Source organism: Ochotona curzoniae, unplaced genomic scaffold (assembly GCF_017591425.1).
Source record: "Ochotona curzoniae isolate NIBS_2020 unplaced genomic scaffold, NIBS_Ocur_1.0 contig_3520, whole genome shotgun sequence".
In the NCBI taxonomy this organism is placed as follows: Eukaryota; Metazoa; Chordata; class Mammalia; order Lagomorpha; family Ochotonidae; genus Ochotona; species Ochotona curzoniae.
Genome location: NW_024465894.1, coordinates 24,573,195 through 24,589,557, shown reverse-complemented (window position 1 = coordinate 24,589,557; position 16,363 = coordinate 24,573,195). Strand labels below are relative to the sequence as shown.

The window sequence follows — 16,363 nt, the reverse complement described above, 5'->3', positions numbered from 1 at the left end:
CTGCTGCCCGCCTGGGAATCCTGGACGGGTCTGTGGGCCAGGCAGTGGTGACTGTGTGGTAGGCCATTGCATGGAAGATCTGTCCCCCTGTCTCTCACTCTGAAAGAATGAGTGCATACTTGTACCATGTGTCCACTTTTTTAGGATTTATAAGTATATCATATGAAAGGAACGCCCAATCAAAAGTTTTAAATTGAGTATTAAATAAAACCACTAACATATTTCCTTTCTGTCAAGTCCTTGCTACTTTGAGCATACGTTCACATATAGACATCTTAGGAAAAAAAATATCTTTCAAGAATGGTTTTGCCTGGATTAAAATTATTCTTTTCAAGATTTAGATGATTGAATATACACTATTCATTACAAGAAATGGAGAGTAGAAGTATCTATGGTTACTCAACATGATTGTAGAGTTTTATTTTTGATTATGATTTCTGTAGATTGGTTTCTGCTGTTTGGTCAACAATTTCCTATTAGCTTTGCCTTAAGTAAGCGCATTCCACTTTTTGATGTTGCTGAAAAAGATTATGCTTTATATTTACCTAGCGGGTGATTTTCCTTAATAATCTTGTTTGCTTTATTCTTAGAAACTTGTGATTCTCTCTCAGCTTCTCTTTTCTGAATGTTGGTTTCTAAAGACCTGCTGATTGTCTATCCCGGCAGGGTTTGATTGTGGCCTTTTATTTCACTTCATCTGGTTTATCTATTTATGTGCTTGCTTGGTAGCCAGTTGACTCCCTGAGCTTCCTTCCAGGAACAGAGCATTTCAAAGGATAAAGTGAACCCTTGATAAGACGTGTAAGGGCCCCCTAAGATTGAACTTTGGTGGCCTCAGAAAATAGACCATTAAATACAGGAGTTTGAAACTCTAGTATCTGTCGAAAAGCCAATTTCTTAGCACTGGGAGATAATACAGGTTAAACTAAGAAGAAGCTGCAGAATATTTTGGGAGAATAGGGAAGCCTGAATAGTAGATAATCTCTTAAATGGTAGATTCTTTCCTGTTACTGCAAACACATGGATTAAATTATTTTATGAAATAATTCTTTCTACAAGCCATTTTCAGATGGGAGTTGGTTCCATTTAAAGAGGAAATTTTTGCCTAGCTAAATTCCTGTGGGTTTATGTCCATATTTAATCAATTTTGTCTCCATTCAGACAGGCCTTCAACAGAAAAGAAAGATAAATGGGCAATTTAGGCTATAGGTATCTTAGAGCAAGTAAACTGGCTTGGGAGTTAGGAATTCTGAGATTTTCATTGCCCGGGCTGCCATTTGTTATGTGACTTCATATTATCCATTCTGGGCTCTGGTTTCATTATGTTGCAAATGAAGGCAAGGAGTCATTGAATGAAAAGTGTGCGTTAGTGCTTCTTTTGGTCTTTTAAGCTATATTTAAAATATAAAAGGATAAGAAATTCTGAAAAAAACGTTGTCTGTGCTAGAGATTCCAGTCTTGGAGGCAAATTCTCAGTTATCCCACACTGTCCAAAAGTACGTGTTCCTTTTGCTGCCTTCATTTACCCCTCCACTTCTTGCTCTTGTCAACAGCCTGAGACTCCAACTCTCCCGTTGGAGGAGAACTTAAAAAATAGGTGCCCCTTTTGACATAATATGCACCACCTCTGCAACCTTTAAGAGCTACCTCAAGTTATTTCAGATAGCTTGCCTCCTTTGTTCTAAAAGGGAGACTGGCTATATTAAGGGGGATTCTGTCCTGTTTGCAAAAGAAGGGAGACTAATCAACATTGAAAGCTCTTTAGGCTGAGACAGGAAAGGAGAGGCTGGAGTCTCACAGCAGGAAGGACAACTCAGGCTGCAGGAACTAGTAAAATCTAACGTGGAAGAGCATGGGCTTTGCAGTCTAACATACCCACTGAACATCTTTACTGAGCCACATGGCTGCAGGCAACTTACTTCATCTTTTGAGTTTATTACCTGAGTGCCTGACTCATAGTGCCCAGTAAAGAATGCAGTAGTTGACATTAAGTTAGGGGCAAATGAACAACAGAAAAAGGGGGACATTAAGAAGTGGGAGAAGAATGCACAACAGGAAGTAGGAGAGAATGAGTAACAGAATTTTCACAATTTTTTTTTTTTAATATGCTGTAGGTGTCAACAGTGATGGAATGGGAAGAGTAGGAGACTTTGTTAATTTTTGTTTTCTCTGTTTTGATGCTGCTCAATTCCATTTTCCCCGGACTGCACAGGTAGCTCCCGAGTTCCAGTAGACATTTTGGCCTGAAAATTTGTTGTTGTTTTGTATTTCTTATGCCTTGTATGATATACTGTGAATCTGACATTATGTATGAGAAATGCAATTGAGACTGAAATCAACTACTTAGAAATGCACTCGAATAACTTAGGCTAATTTAAAAACTGAGATTGCCTAAATTTGGCATATTGCGGGATTTTGTGTTTTTCTGGTTTCTTTCTTTCTTCCTTCCATTCCTTCGTTCATTGGTTCCTTCCTTCCTTTATTTATTTATTTATTTATTTATTTATTTTTGTGAAATGAGTCAATGTGACACTTTGTTTGATGGAGAAAAGAGAGTCTGAAGTCAGGTTTCCCTGGCTCTATCATTTATTTGCTTATCCAGGCAAAATGTAAACAATGACAAGAAACAAGAAATGCCCATGAAAGTCTTTACCAGTACTTAACTCCCAGCTCAGTTCATGGGACGATGTAATTCAGGTCTTTCTACATGTTTAGATTTGAGCCCCATCATTCATTCATTCTTTTATGCATTTATTATACACGTTTTTATTGACTGCTCCTGTAACAGAAGTTTATAAGACTAGATGATCTGCAAACAGCTCAAGTATATTTTGAAACTTAATCTTAGACTGTTTTAAAATTCTTTTGTGTGGACAATCTTTTTCTTCCTTTTATCCTCTATCATGAAAATATTCTTCAAAGTTCTGTGAGGGAAAAAAAATTAAGGATTTTGCCATATCAAATACATCAGACTATTATCAGTTGAGAATATTTTACTTTTAAATGATTGAAAATTTGAACTTTACTGTTTGATCTGCAGTTGGAATCTACTGGATGACTCATTTGAGAAGTTTGGATACTATGCAGTGTAGCCTTGGGTGAAGTTTGATAAAAAGATTTAAAATAGGTCAACAGGAATACAGTTTCTCTGGCTTTCTGTTCAGCCTTTTTCATTCTTCACAGCCTCCTTGGGATGCATGTGTGGGATCCTTGGCAGCTCCTGACTTTCCAGGAGTAGTCCCACATACCATGTTCCCGTAGCACAGTGTGCAAAGGAGATGTCTCCTGTGGAAGCTGCTCTATGGAGCTCTGCAATTCACGTTTTCTCAAGCTCATTCTTGAATCACGTACATGAGGATGGGGAGATGAACTTAATTAAGCCCACTGTAGGAGTGCAGATAAGGTCAACCCCACTCAAAGATGTGGCTGAATGCAGATGAGAGCACGTGACCCAAAGGCAAACAGGGCACTGTTAGTCTGAGAAGGGAGAAACAGATGCTAGAGATTAGCTCATTTCCAGAGGATTTGATATGCTGAAACTTGGGCATGCTTTAGAAATTTATAAGTTTGAAGCTATCCTTTTTTCCTCTTTCTTTTGTTTTATATATATATATATATATATATATAACATGGAGAGAGAGACAGGGTTTCTGTTAAAATTGCCGGAACATCTTTAAAAGATTTTCTTCTCGTAGACCCTCTCAAGTCTAGCCCATTTTTTTTCTTTTTTCTTTTTTTTTTCTCTGTCAACAGGTAGTGATGCATGTCAGAGCCCATCAGTACTACATCTTAGCATGAGCCTATGGGTTGTTAATAAAATAGAGAGAGAGTGCTCACTCAGCTATCTGGAATTCTGTGAAGTCAGGCCAGATGCTTAATGCACCAGTTAGAAATTGTACCACATTTTTCTAAATAATTCCAAAGGGTGTTGGAGGAATAATTACATTTTAACAGGTTATAGAAACGGTTTTAAAAATACTGTATTAAACTGTTCTCGTATTTACCTTTTACCTTTTATTAGTTAACACTTAAAATGCGCCTCCCAAACAATCACACAGTCCTTTTAACTATATTTCCAAAACATTCTGTGCTGGAATGAGATCTGTTATTCCAGGCTAGACACAGAAATCAAAGCAAAATCCGAGTGTCTGTCTGCCCGTCTGCCCACTCTCAGCACCCAAGTTAGGGGAAAACGATTTTAAACAAAACAAAACAAAGTCAAACAAAATCCGAGAAAAGCACTGCCTTGGCTTTCTAGGAAAGTAAGGAGGAGTTATGATTCACACCCTTAGCGGCAGCTAGACGCACGTCTCTGCGTTCCTGCCTGTACAGGGCCTCCACGTGTGGCTATGCAGGTGGAGCAGTGCACCAGTCCAACTGATGGAAATCATGCCCTTGACCCCTTCCTACTTCCCAGTGCACTGTCACTCCTTCCTACTTTGTTTAACAATGAAGAAAGAAACAGAAATTGTTTTTAAAATAATCCCTGACAGAAGAGCACGAGGAGTGCGGAAATCCTCCCTGTGACCCTCTGTGGGGAAGGAGCTTTCGCTCCTAGGGACTCAGTCGCCTTGTTTACAAAACAAGGATCCAGGGCACAACCGACTTTTATGTTTTGGACTTTACATTAAGTAGCCCATGTGAGCATTTACTACCGAATCCAGGAAACACACTAAGACAAAGCCAAAAGTCTGTGCATACCAACTTTTTGTCTTGACAGTGATGAGTGGGGGGCCATTTTCAGTTCAAAGCAAGTATCCACTAATATTGAATTGAGCTGTGTGTTTTACCAGTGTGTCTCGGGGAATGAAATAATTATGCCTCTACCAACTGTTCTGGGTGCTCAGACCCCAGGATAATTGTATCTAAGGTTGCTTCTGAGACAGACTTGCAAATCAAAGCAGAGATTCCTTATCTTCAGATCTGTGTGAAACATAGATTTAGAGGAATTGTCTAATGGTTTGTAAGAGCAGACCTTATTATTGAATATCTGTGACCGAGTAGACTGCCCTGCAGTCCCATGATTATCTCAACATGGCAAACTACTGCTGTTAACCTGGACCAAAGGAGTTATCACTTGTAGACCATCTTATTACTTTACTATTGTGGAGTATTGGTGATAATTTTAGGAACATAAATAGAAAAGTGATGTATTTCCCTGAATTATCATGAAAATATTTGTGACACATGATATTGACACTGAATAGGGAGTTTGTACTATTTTTATTTTCTATTTCTTATGCTCACGTAGCTTCCTGCATCAAACATGGATATTCAGGCCAAAGTATCCTAGAGTGGCTATAGACAGACTTACAAGTGAATTCCCTGTTGATTGTAATGAATCTGATGGAAATAGACATTAGTAGCCAACTCATTTCCTCTAGTAAACCAATGCATATGTTTTTAAAAATTAATTAATTCATTAATTTACAAAGTAGAATGAGACGGAGAGCATGGGAAGTGGGGTGAGAGGTCTTCTTTCTGTTGGAACATTCTCCAAATGGCTGTAACAGGGCTGTTGCCAGGCTGAAGTCAGGAGCCAGGACCTCTTTAACAGTTTCTTCCATGTACACAGCAGGGAGACAAGTGCTTGGGCTTTGCTGCTCCTCCTTTCCAGGCACATTAGCAGGAGGCTAGCCTGGCAGTCTGATACAAGCTGCTGGTGTCACTGTGGCACCTCCAACCACTGTACCAAATGCTGTCCCTCATATGTAGCTCTGTTAGCATCATTAATTTCCTAAATCATTTTTGAGTCATAAAACTAGTCTCTTTGAAAACAACAGTCAATATTTCTTTATTTGAAAGAAGCAAAGAAACAGGTGAATTTCACAGAAATCTCCCAACTGCTTATTCGATTCTGCAACAGACAATGCTGAAGCCAAGAGCTGGGAGCTTGGTTCATGCTAATGGCAGTGACCCAGCTACTTGAGCCATCACTTCCAGGATGCAGGAAGTAGGAATCAGAAACAGAATTGGTACTTGAACTTTGAAGTTTTATATTGGTCATCGTAATCCCACATGGCATCTTAACCCTCATGCTGAACGTAGGTTCATTATTTAAATGAAACTGTAAATATCCCACGTTTGAGATATTAAGGAAAAAGACATGTTTAGGGCACATTTGCACTAAAATCAATCCTTGGTATTGATGGGACAATTGGTGGTTTTTCTATAATTAATGAGTGAACAAACTCATTTATTTTCCTGTTAAGGAGGGTTATTGTTGGGAAACAGTCTGAGGAAGGAGTGAGGATAAGGAGAGTCAAACATAATTAGAAATGCATATTGGGAATTTGGCATATTCTTTAATAGATGAACTGTCATCACAGCTTTTTCTGAATGCTTTGTTTCATGTAGTTTAGGGTGGAAGTTATTATGAACTTTCAGTGTTTAAACATTTTGTTTTGTTTACTGCATTTGTTCTGATTTCATATTTTGCAAGACTGGGTTGACTCCATTGACACTACTATGCTGGACTTTACTGTTGCTCTGCACACAAAGCAAAAGACTCTGGAAGCTGCCCCCGCCCCCCGAGTCCTAACAGATGTGCAGGTGATTTGGCTGAGATGTGTGACTCAAGCTCATACATTCCATTCCCCTTAGTAGCCAAGACTCTGGCTCTGTGGTCAGCTTTCATCCGCCTTGAGCAAATAGTTGTCATTGCCGTCTGGAGGAGGCCCATTCTTGATGAAGCAGTGCATTTCTGAGAGTGCTTGGGAATCCGCTACAGACTCCCATAAACTGAACACTGACCCCTTTGGAAGAGCAAAAGGGAATAAGTAGAATTAGGTATACTTCCTAATACTCCACAACTGATAACACACTGTGCTTTGCATTTCTTAGGTGTGTTATCAGGTGTAACACCTCTTCGGTGTTATCAGGTTTTGCTATTTAGGGCTACATTTAGCTTTCTTATCACCCTGTTTTAAAAAAAATTAAAGTAAAACTAAAATGTTTTTAATTATTTACTTGAATACAAAGTGATTGAATTATTTACTTTGAAGACAAAGTGGTTAAGAGAGATTGAGCGAAAAATAGACATATTTTACAGCCAATGGTCCACTCCCCCAAATTATTGCCAGGGCCAGAGCTGGATCAGGCTAAGGAAGGAGAAAGAATCAAAGGACTGCTTCTCTGAGTCTTGCACATGGCTATCAGGCCTGAGTGGTTGGGTCATGATGTGTTGCTTTTGCAAGTACATTAGAAATGAGCTGGAGTGGAAGCAAGGCAGCTGGAACTCCACCTGGTGCTCTAATGTGACGGTGTTCTCACAAACTGTGCCTTCATCCACTGCGCCAGCACCAGGAACTCTACCACCATGTTTATGTTACTGCTATGTTAGAATACTGGTGTCATTCTTCTGATGTTATTGTTTTGCTTGAAACTGTTAAATTCTTTCTTCTTCCTCTATAATTTAGCCATCTCCTCAATCTTTCTCTTACATTCAGTACAAAGATATATGAGGGGAATGCGCACTGTGAATGTTACAGTTCCCTGTGTCTTCCTTGTTTGCACGTGCTTCCATGGTACCTGGTAAAGAGCTGCGAATCTACCAGTTAGGGCTATTTTCATTTCAAATTAACACACCATCCTTCTCTATGCATCTCTGATTTTCTCCTCCTATCTCTTCAAAGGCTTTCCTTCCATAACAGCTTTAAATCTTACCGTAAATATGCTTCTTTAACCCAGAACATATTTATTAGATTTGTTGAGGTTCCCACATAGTCGAAGAGCATCTTTGGGCATTTCTCAAGAGCCTACGTATCCAGTTGTTAGGAGGTATTTTTGACTCGCGTATGATCTGTATAGAACAACTTTGGAATTTGGATTGAACAACTTTAGGGGATTGGTTATAACAACTTTGGGGAAATAGACAATGTTAGTCAAAGTGATTGCACGTATGACCCAGTCATGTTCATTGAAAAACTTGCCAGGCAGAACACCTTGTAAGCGAGGCTTTGAACTTGAAGCACTTTTCTTAAAGCACTTATTCTACCTTTTCCTTCATTGTACTTTTTGCTGTGAGCTTATGTTTAACAATTTAAAACAAGTGATTACACAATATCGCCTATTCACAGGCAATGTGGAAATTTTGGCTGATAGTATTATCAATCTAGGCAAAGGACATGTTTGATGATTTGGATAAAATAATTTGTAAAGATTTATCTATTATTTTTATTGCAAAGTCCGATATACACAAAGCAGGAGAGACAGAGAAGATCTTCTGTCCATCAATTCACTCCCCGAGCAGCCGCAATGGCCGGTGCTGAGCCAATCCAAAGTCAGGAGCCTGGAGCCTCTTCCAGGTCTCTCACACAGGTGCAGGGTCACAAGTCTTTGGGCCATTCTCAATTGCTTTCTCAGGCCACAAGCAGGGAGTTGGATAAGAAGCAGGGCAGTCAGAATTAGAACCAATGCCCATATGGAATCCCAGCACGTGCAAGATGAGGACTTTAGGCCTAGCCTATCAGGCTGGGACCTGGATAAAATAGTTTTTAAAATGCAACCGTCTCAGACTTTGATAGTTGTCTTGGAACTATCAAAGCTTTCATGAAAAGTTACTGAATGCCAAGTTTAAAATGCCCAACACAGCTCTAGACTGGCTATGCAAAAACTGACAGCTAGATCAGAATGGAGAGAATAACGTACATACTTTCTCAGAGGTTCTTCCCTGAGCTGAAACAGAAGATAAAGGAGCAAAGAAGTTAATCAGAAGTTTCAGAAAACCATTGATATGGGACCAAGACCTAACTGTGAGACCTGAAACTGTGAAACTACTGGAGGAGAACACAGGGAAGTTCTTTCAGGCGCTCACATAGACAATGATCCTTTGGAAAAGACTTCAAAAGTATGGGCGATAAAAGCAAAACATCCAATGGGATTATGTCAGTCTCAGGAGCTTCTTTTTGTTCAGATTTATTTACTTTTATTGGAAAAGCAGATTTACAGAGAGAAGGAGAGACAGAGAAAGAGCTTCCGTCTGCTGGCTCACAGCCCAGATGGCAGCAGTGGCCGAAGCTAATTGGATCAGAAGCGAGGCGCCAGGAGCCAGGAGCCTCCTCTGGATCTCCCACATGGGTGCAGATGTCCAGATGCCCACAGTGATTTGATCTCTTGTATTTCTTGGAATTTTTCTGCTCCTGCTGGGTGGCTGACCCTTTCTGATGTTTAGGTCCTTTGGATTTTCTCTTCATTGAAATGTCATGCTTATATTGTTAAATCTGAATTCTGAGTTTTTGTTGGTTTGTGTGTGTTATTGATGTGTTCTGGATAACAATTTTTTGTATATTTGTGTAGTAATGTCTTGCACTGTGTGTTACTTGTATTTTTACTTGTGTTTTGATAGAAAAATAATATTTCTATAACCTGAAGGCTCGTGTTTCTTTTGCCTTTTTCAAAGAATCATTTTCTTTGTTGAGGTAAGACAGATATTTTCCTAAAGTATTCCCTTTCCTACTGAATTTTAGGTGGTTAGCAACCCTTGTATACAAACAGTTGTTAAAATGATATAGGGACTCTGAAATCATCTACATGATCAAAAGATCAAAACCACTTTATAATGCTATTAAGATGTGATTTGCCTTTTCATTTTTATTCTTTCACACATGTAGAGTTTTAAAGATGCTGTATAATGTTAGATGTCAGAGAAAATTGAATCCCAAAGCAGAAATGAAAACCCAGTTGTCTTGGATTAGGTCCAACGTCAAAATTATTTTCAAAAAAATAATGCTATGCTATTCTGAAAATGTATTTCATTTATTTTGAAAAATAGTTTTCTCACAAAATATACTTTCATATAAACCTATGCTGCTTATTATTCTCTTTAAAGGAGTGGATAGATATTTTTATTTTCTCAGTTTTGATTTTTAATATTGCAATAACATTTAGAATATAAAGGCATGCTGAAACCAGAAAAATTAACAGCTGACACTATACATAAATAGTAATTTAAAAACATTTTATTTATTTATTTGAGCTAGAAGGAGAAATCAGGAGAGGGAGGAAGAGAGAAAAGCAAAGAGAAAGCTTCCATCTGTTGGTCTATCCCTAATGCCCCTAATGGACAGGTCTGGGTAAGCCAGGAGCTAGACACCAGCCCCGATCTGTGGTGTAGCTAGCAGGAACTCAGGGTTTTGAGCCATTACTATGACTCCATGAGTCTGAAGCATCAGTAAGTTGGAATCAGGATCCAGAATTAGGAACTACATGCAGGTACTGTGGAATGGGGTGCCAGCATGTTAACTATTAGGCCTATCCTTTGCTCCTGGACAGCGATTTTTAACTAATAAATTCCATTACTTACTACTGTGTACAAATACCATTAGTAAGACATTTCTCTCTTTTTCTCTTCCTTTTTTTTTTTTTTAAATTCTACTCACTGAGAGTGGAGAGGGTCCTTCTGTGAAGACAAGGTCCCTGATCAGTGCTGAGAATGAGCTGGGTTGTATGCCTTTCTCACTAGGAAGAAACAAATGAGACCTTTCAGGGTCTGGGACAGCCATACTCATTCAGCTGGACTTCTATAATAACTATTGCATGTTGATTAAGTGGACTGCTCAGTGCCATGCTTAAGGATATTGGATTTATGTTCACATCTCCAGTTTCATAGTGCTTGCGTCTTGCTAGCTGAGTTAGTTTCCAGATGAGTTACTTAATATATCTGTTAAGGATCCCCATATATAAATTGGGAATAATAGCATTTCTTTGTGCCATGGGCTTATTGTGAGAATAAGCTCAATATTATACTCAAAACTCTTACAACAGCATTGCACCTAATAGCTTCTTTCTATTTCATTTATTTTAACTTATTATTATAATTCTAAAATCTATCTATCGCCTCGTAATAAGCCATTCCCAAATTAGTGCCTAGAATAACAATGAAAATGTACTGCGCTCATAAGTCTCAGTAGTTATAGTGGGCCTGTCATGGTGGCCTAGTAGCTAAAGTCCCTGCCTTGAGCATGCCAGGATCCCATATAGGCTCTAGTTCTAATCCTGGCAGCTCCACTTCCCATCCAGCTCCCTGCTTGTGGCCTGGGAAAGCAGTCGAGGAGGACGGCCCAAAGCCTTGGGAGCCTGCACATTCGTGGGAGACCTGGAGGAAGTTCCTGACTCCTGGCTTCAGATTGGCTCAGCACCAGCCGTGGTGGATGCTTGGGGAGTAAATTGACGGAGGGAAGATCTTCCTCTCTCTCCTCCTCTTTGATTACCTGTTTCAGTAATGACTGAGTATACAGCCCATCATTGTCAACTCCATCTGTATGTACAACAGAAACATCTTAGTTCTGTTTCAAAATGCAAATTGTGGGGAACTTTTCATATATCTTTTGTTTATTTAAAGGTTTATTTATTTTTATTGGAAAGGCAGATCAGATTTGTGGGGAGAAGGAAACATAGAAAGACCTTCCATCTGCTGATTCACTGCCTAAGTGGCCATAATAGCTAGAGCTGATCTGATTTGAAGGCAGGAGCTAGGGGCTTTAATGTCTCCATCAGAGGTACAGGGTCCCAAGACTTTGGGCCATCCTCTACCTCTTTCCAAAGCCACATACAGGGAGCTGGAAAGGAAGTGGTACAGCCTGCCTTCCTTCCTTCCTTCCTTCCTTCCTTCCTTCCTTCCTTCCTTCCTTCCTTCCTTCCTTTCCTCCTTTCTGCCTATTTTGATGTTTATCATTTACTACCATAATAGGGAGCTTTAAGTGAAAAGTCAATGGTTTTTACCATATTTGTAATAACAATCACATTTAGAGTGAAAGAAAACAAAACAAAATAAATTTATTCCCAAGTATTTCTAGATTAAATGTAGGAGTTCCTTGGGGCACATCTCAGATGAAAACTGTAGCCATATTAAACTATGAGGTGTGTCTTGTGTCTTTCACTACTTTATCTTTAGAACTGCTGGTTGCAAAAAACTGGTGAACTGCTGCTGGGCTTTTACTGCTAGTGTCCTTGGATGGCAATCCATTTCTATTAATTTGCCAAGAAAGGTAGGCACACGGTAGATATGTGAGTACATGTGATATTGCTAAGATTCATGCGGACAAATCCTGTAAGTTAGTGCTCCCAGGATTGTTTTGGGAAATAGCCCAAATGGCCATTGGGTCCCCGCAAAAACCGTGGAACTACCTTGACTTCACAACTCGTCAAAAGCCATCTCTTTGAGCATGTCTTGTTTTGAAAGATGCCAGGCCTCCTTCGTGGAAATGTTCAACTTATCTTCGCAGCTGTAATTTATTTCTTCCCGTTCTTCCCTTCAAATGGGAAAATTGTTCATTTTGAAAAAAAAAAAAAAAAACGAAGACCATTTCAGATTTGAGGCAAAAGAGAATGAAATATGGAGACAGGATCAATTTCAAAGAGGGACAATACTTTATAGTAATTTAGTTTACTTTTAAGTGACAGCTGCTTTTATGTGTGTATAGGGCAGAGTGAAGTGCCTAGGAGTAAATAGTGAGTTGGGTGTCACTCCAATGACCTGAAGGAATAAATACAATTTATCAAGTAGTTTAACTTAGTTCTAGGGGTAGTTTGTAAAATAATAGGTTTTTGGCTCAATATAATTTTAATTGAGCAAATACTGTATCTCAGGCCCTATCTGAAACGCTTATCTCATTCAATTCACTTAGTTTACATCCCTCTAATGTAGTTAATAAAGTTACTCTTCCCCTCTCTCCACTTTCCCTACACATTCCTTTATGGACAGCAACAAAGCGATTGAGAAATTTTCCTTTTTGCTTTTTTTCTCTTTTTGTAGATGAGCTGCTTTTAAAGTTGTAGTGCTTTTAAAATTTATATTATTTAAAAAATACTTAGATTAAGGAAATACAACTAGTTACATAGGGAATTCTTTCAGAGTGCACATACAAAAACTGAAGAAGGTTATTATGCAAATACAAAGGATGAGCGTTGACAAGGATGGGGAGAAGGGAGAGCCCTTGTGTATTGTTGGTGGGAATGTAAATTAGCATCGCCACTAAACAAAGTCCAGCTATCCAGCAGTCCCACTCATGAGTATATATATATATATACATCCAGAGGAAATCAGATCAGTGTGTTGACTAGATCTCTGCACCCCCATGTTCATTACAGCACTGGTCACAGCAACTGAGATAAAGTAGCTGTCAACTGTTGAGTGGACAAAGAAGTTAAAAATAGTGTGTGTGTACACTTACATACACACATCATGCTTGTGGTATATATATGTATACTACATACACATGTGTACACACAGGTGAGAATGCATATGCATGCACACACAAAATGTGCACACATCTATGCAGATGCATATATATGTAGGTATATGTACAAGAATGTGTGTCCATGCCTATGTGGTTGAGCTTTCATTATGTTTTTAAATTTTTTAAATTATATTTTTGACAATCTTTACATAGTTAATTAGGGTAAAGTTAGCCATTGTAGGATGTAAACGTATTTTAAGACCATTTTTGCAAGATGATTATTTAAAATTTTTGTTTGTTAATAAAAAAAAAAAGTATTCCCAAAAAGGGCAAGCTAAGTCTCAGGGAGGTTAGGTCATTAGGTTGTGATTTATTAAATTTCAGCCTATTGCCCAACTTTCTTCACATCTGAAGCTTGAGTCATTAGGGTTTGCAGTCTGGGAGATGACCCACACTGCTATTTGTAACAAGAGGCTGGGTGAGTCACTTCATCTTGCCTGCCCAGCAGTCTCCAGGGGCTGTTGGAAAGAACAAATGAAACATAATGCTTATCAAATCCTGTTATAAGATAAACAGTCCTATTTACTGTTAATTATTGCAATATTCAGGTATCTTTTTTTTGGTGTCGTATACAAATCCACTCTATGCAGTTTGTTCCTCTAATTTTACTGTGCTTCATTAAGTGATAAAAGGTATGTTGGCTGTTTAACATGGGGTCTGGCATGCAGTCACACTTAGTATACCCTAGTAATTATTGAATGTCTAATCAAAATCTTAGATTTGAGGATGCAATCAAAGGAAAATATTACCTAGGGAATGAAAGTTGTCAAGCTAAAATATGAAGAGCAGAACTTTCTAGCTTTTCCTTGTTTCCAAGGGCCATAATGATATGAAGTCTAAACTCCTGTCTAAGTTTTTTAATTTTGGTTTTCAATGATAGTTATCGCTTCCATCTCTGCTATCTATCTGTGTGCTCATGTGCTGAGACTTATCAATTCATGGTTTCTCTGAGGAGTCACATCTAGGTTAGGTGAGATGCAATTTTATAGTCACTGCCTCCAGACGGGAGGGGCATTTTATTCTGGAAAGGCAAATTTACAGAGAAAAGGATAGAGGGAAAATACTTCCATCTGCTGGTTCACTCCTCAAGTGGCCACAACACCTGGAGCTGAGCTGACCTAAAGCCAAGAGCCAGGAACTTCTTTTAGGTCTCCCATGCAGGTGCAGGGTCTCAGGACTAGGTCCATCCTCTACTACTTTCTCAGGCCATGATGGGAAGTGGAACAGCTGAGACGTAAACTGGCACCCATATCAGATCCTGGCACACTAAAGGCAAGGATTTAAGCACTGGCCCAGTGCTTCCATTTCTTCATCACAACCCTCACTGAAGTGTTGCATGTTGTTTAGGGTGTACAGTGTTCCGCTGGGACATGATTAAAAGTACAGCCGTGACTCTTTTCTGCTTGTTTTTTTCTCCCTAGGACAGGCTGTCGTGGTTTTGCATATCCAGTGTCAAACCTTGACTCTTGTCATGAAATCTAACATGCAGCCGGACATGTAATAGATGGACCACTTACTCTTTTTTTCAGAACTCAATTGAAGTGAATTAAATTTTCTTCCTAACTGAAGTAATTGATTTTTAAAGATGAGCTGTCAGATCTCCAAAATGCAGCTACTGACTCTTCCCTCATTCTTCCTAAAATCTGGACATACCAGTTTCTGGAAAGCATGTCACTTCAATAGGTAGAAAGGATGCACAAGGAGAATTACTGCCTGCTGTGTATCTCAGGTCATTTTTGTTAGCATGGTTAGTGGACCGGGCACCAAGAGGCTCTTGAACAGGATGCCAATTTAAAGAAGAAGAAGAAATAAAGCTAATAGCTTATTCGGTGGCAAAAGAGAACAGAGGGGAAAAGACTCAGTAGATGAGAATTCTTGTTCTTTTCCATTGCACCTTTCTGGCATTTTGTCTTCTGTTTTGTGCACAGCTCACTTTAACCTTTTTTTTTTTCTTTGTGTATGCATAGCACAAGTTCATTTCCTAGATCCCACATGCTGACATTTCTGGTTTATCCATCTGCACGTTTCACATCCTATTCAGGCTGCTTAATAAAGGTCATATTTATTGCTTTAGTATTGATGGCTTGCCCAGTCAGCCGGGTGTTAGCATCTGTGATGCCCAACAGGATTCGCTTTCATCACACTCAGGAATGTCTGAGTTCAAGTCATAATAATGACTTATTCAGTGCTAATTACAGTTCCTAACACTCTTAAAAATCCTTATATCAAAGACTGAGTACTTCTCTTGTACTGTTGGGAAGACATAACCAAAGTGCAGAAGTCAAGAAGCTGGTCCTAAATCGCCTAGAGCCGTGAGTGGTTTGTGTAGCACTTTGGGAAGCTAGTAGGTTTTGTGGTGAGCACCATTTTCTACACACTCTTGAAATTTGCTCAAGTGTTCCTTCAGAGCGCTCCCAATTCCCATTCCTACTGTTCATGTCTTAACATGGATAGCTTTTCTCTAGACGTTCCCCAGCTTTGAGTTAAATATTATATAGTCTGGTTCAGTTACCTTGCCTGGGTGCATTCCAAAGCCATTGAAAAATGATATTTTCCTTGCCAGAAAGTTTGGGTATCTTGAGTTTGAGGGGAAAAAAAATTAAGGTGTTTTGGCCAAGTGGTGAGAGATTATAATAAACTATGTCTTTTTTATTTTATTTATTTATTTTTTAAACTATGTCTTTTTAAAGCAATGAATTGACATCTGTGAATGAGAGACAATGTTGCAATGGGTTGTTATATGTCTCCAAAAAAAAGAAGTAAATGTGAAAGATATATGACCTCAAGAAAAGAAATTAACAGTGAAGTGTAGTAGAATGACTGAGAAGTTGTGACTTTTGGATACTTTTAAATATAGTTTTTAAAAGATGTAAATGTGTATAATTTAATTATTAATGATGGCCTCATAAAATTCCTAGTTTTGACTTTTGAAAATCAGCCAAAAGTATCTTCATCAGTCTATTCACGTACAGAGAGAAGTTCAGTTAACACTAGCCCTAAACATATCACTCAGGGAATTCCAGTTTCTCATCATGGGTAGAGGGGCAGATTCTTTTGGCTTCTGATTCTGACTCTTTATGGTATTTGCAACTCTGACATTAGGCAAGTTTTCCTTTCTTAAGCTC

The 16,363-nt window shown here is 38.8% G+C and overlaps 1 protein-coding gene across 1 annotated transcript in view; it reads left to right on the top strand.

Moving 5' to 3' along the window:
* Positions 1–16,363, top strand: part of MACROD2 (mono-ADP ribosylhydrolase 2) — a 1,602,185-nt gene that overhangs the window by 213,024 nt on the left and 1,372,798 nt on the right. The gene's annotated exons all lie outside the window — the stretch shown is intronic.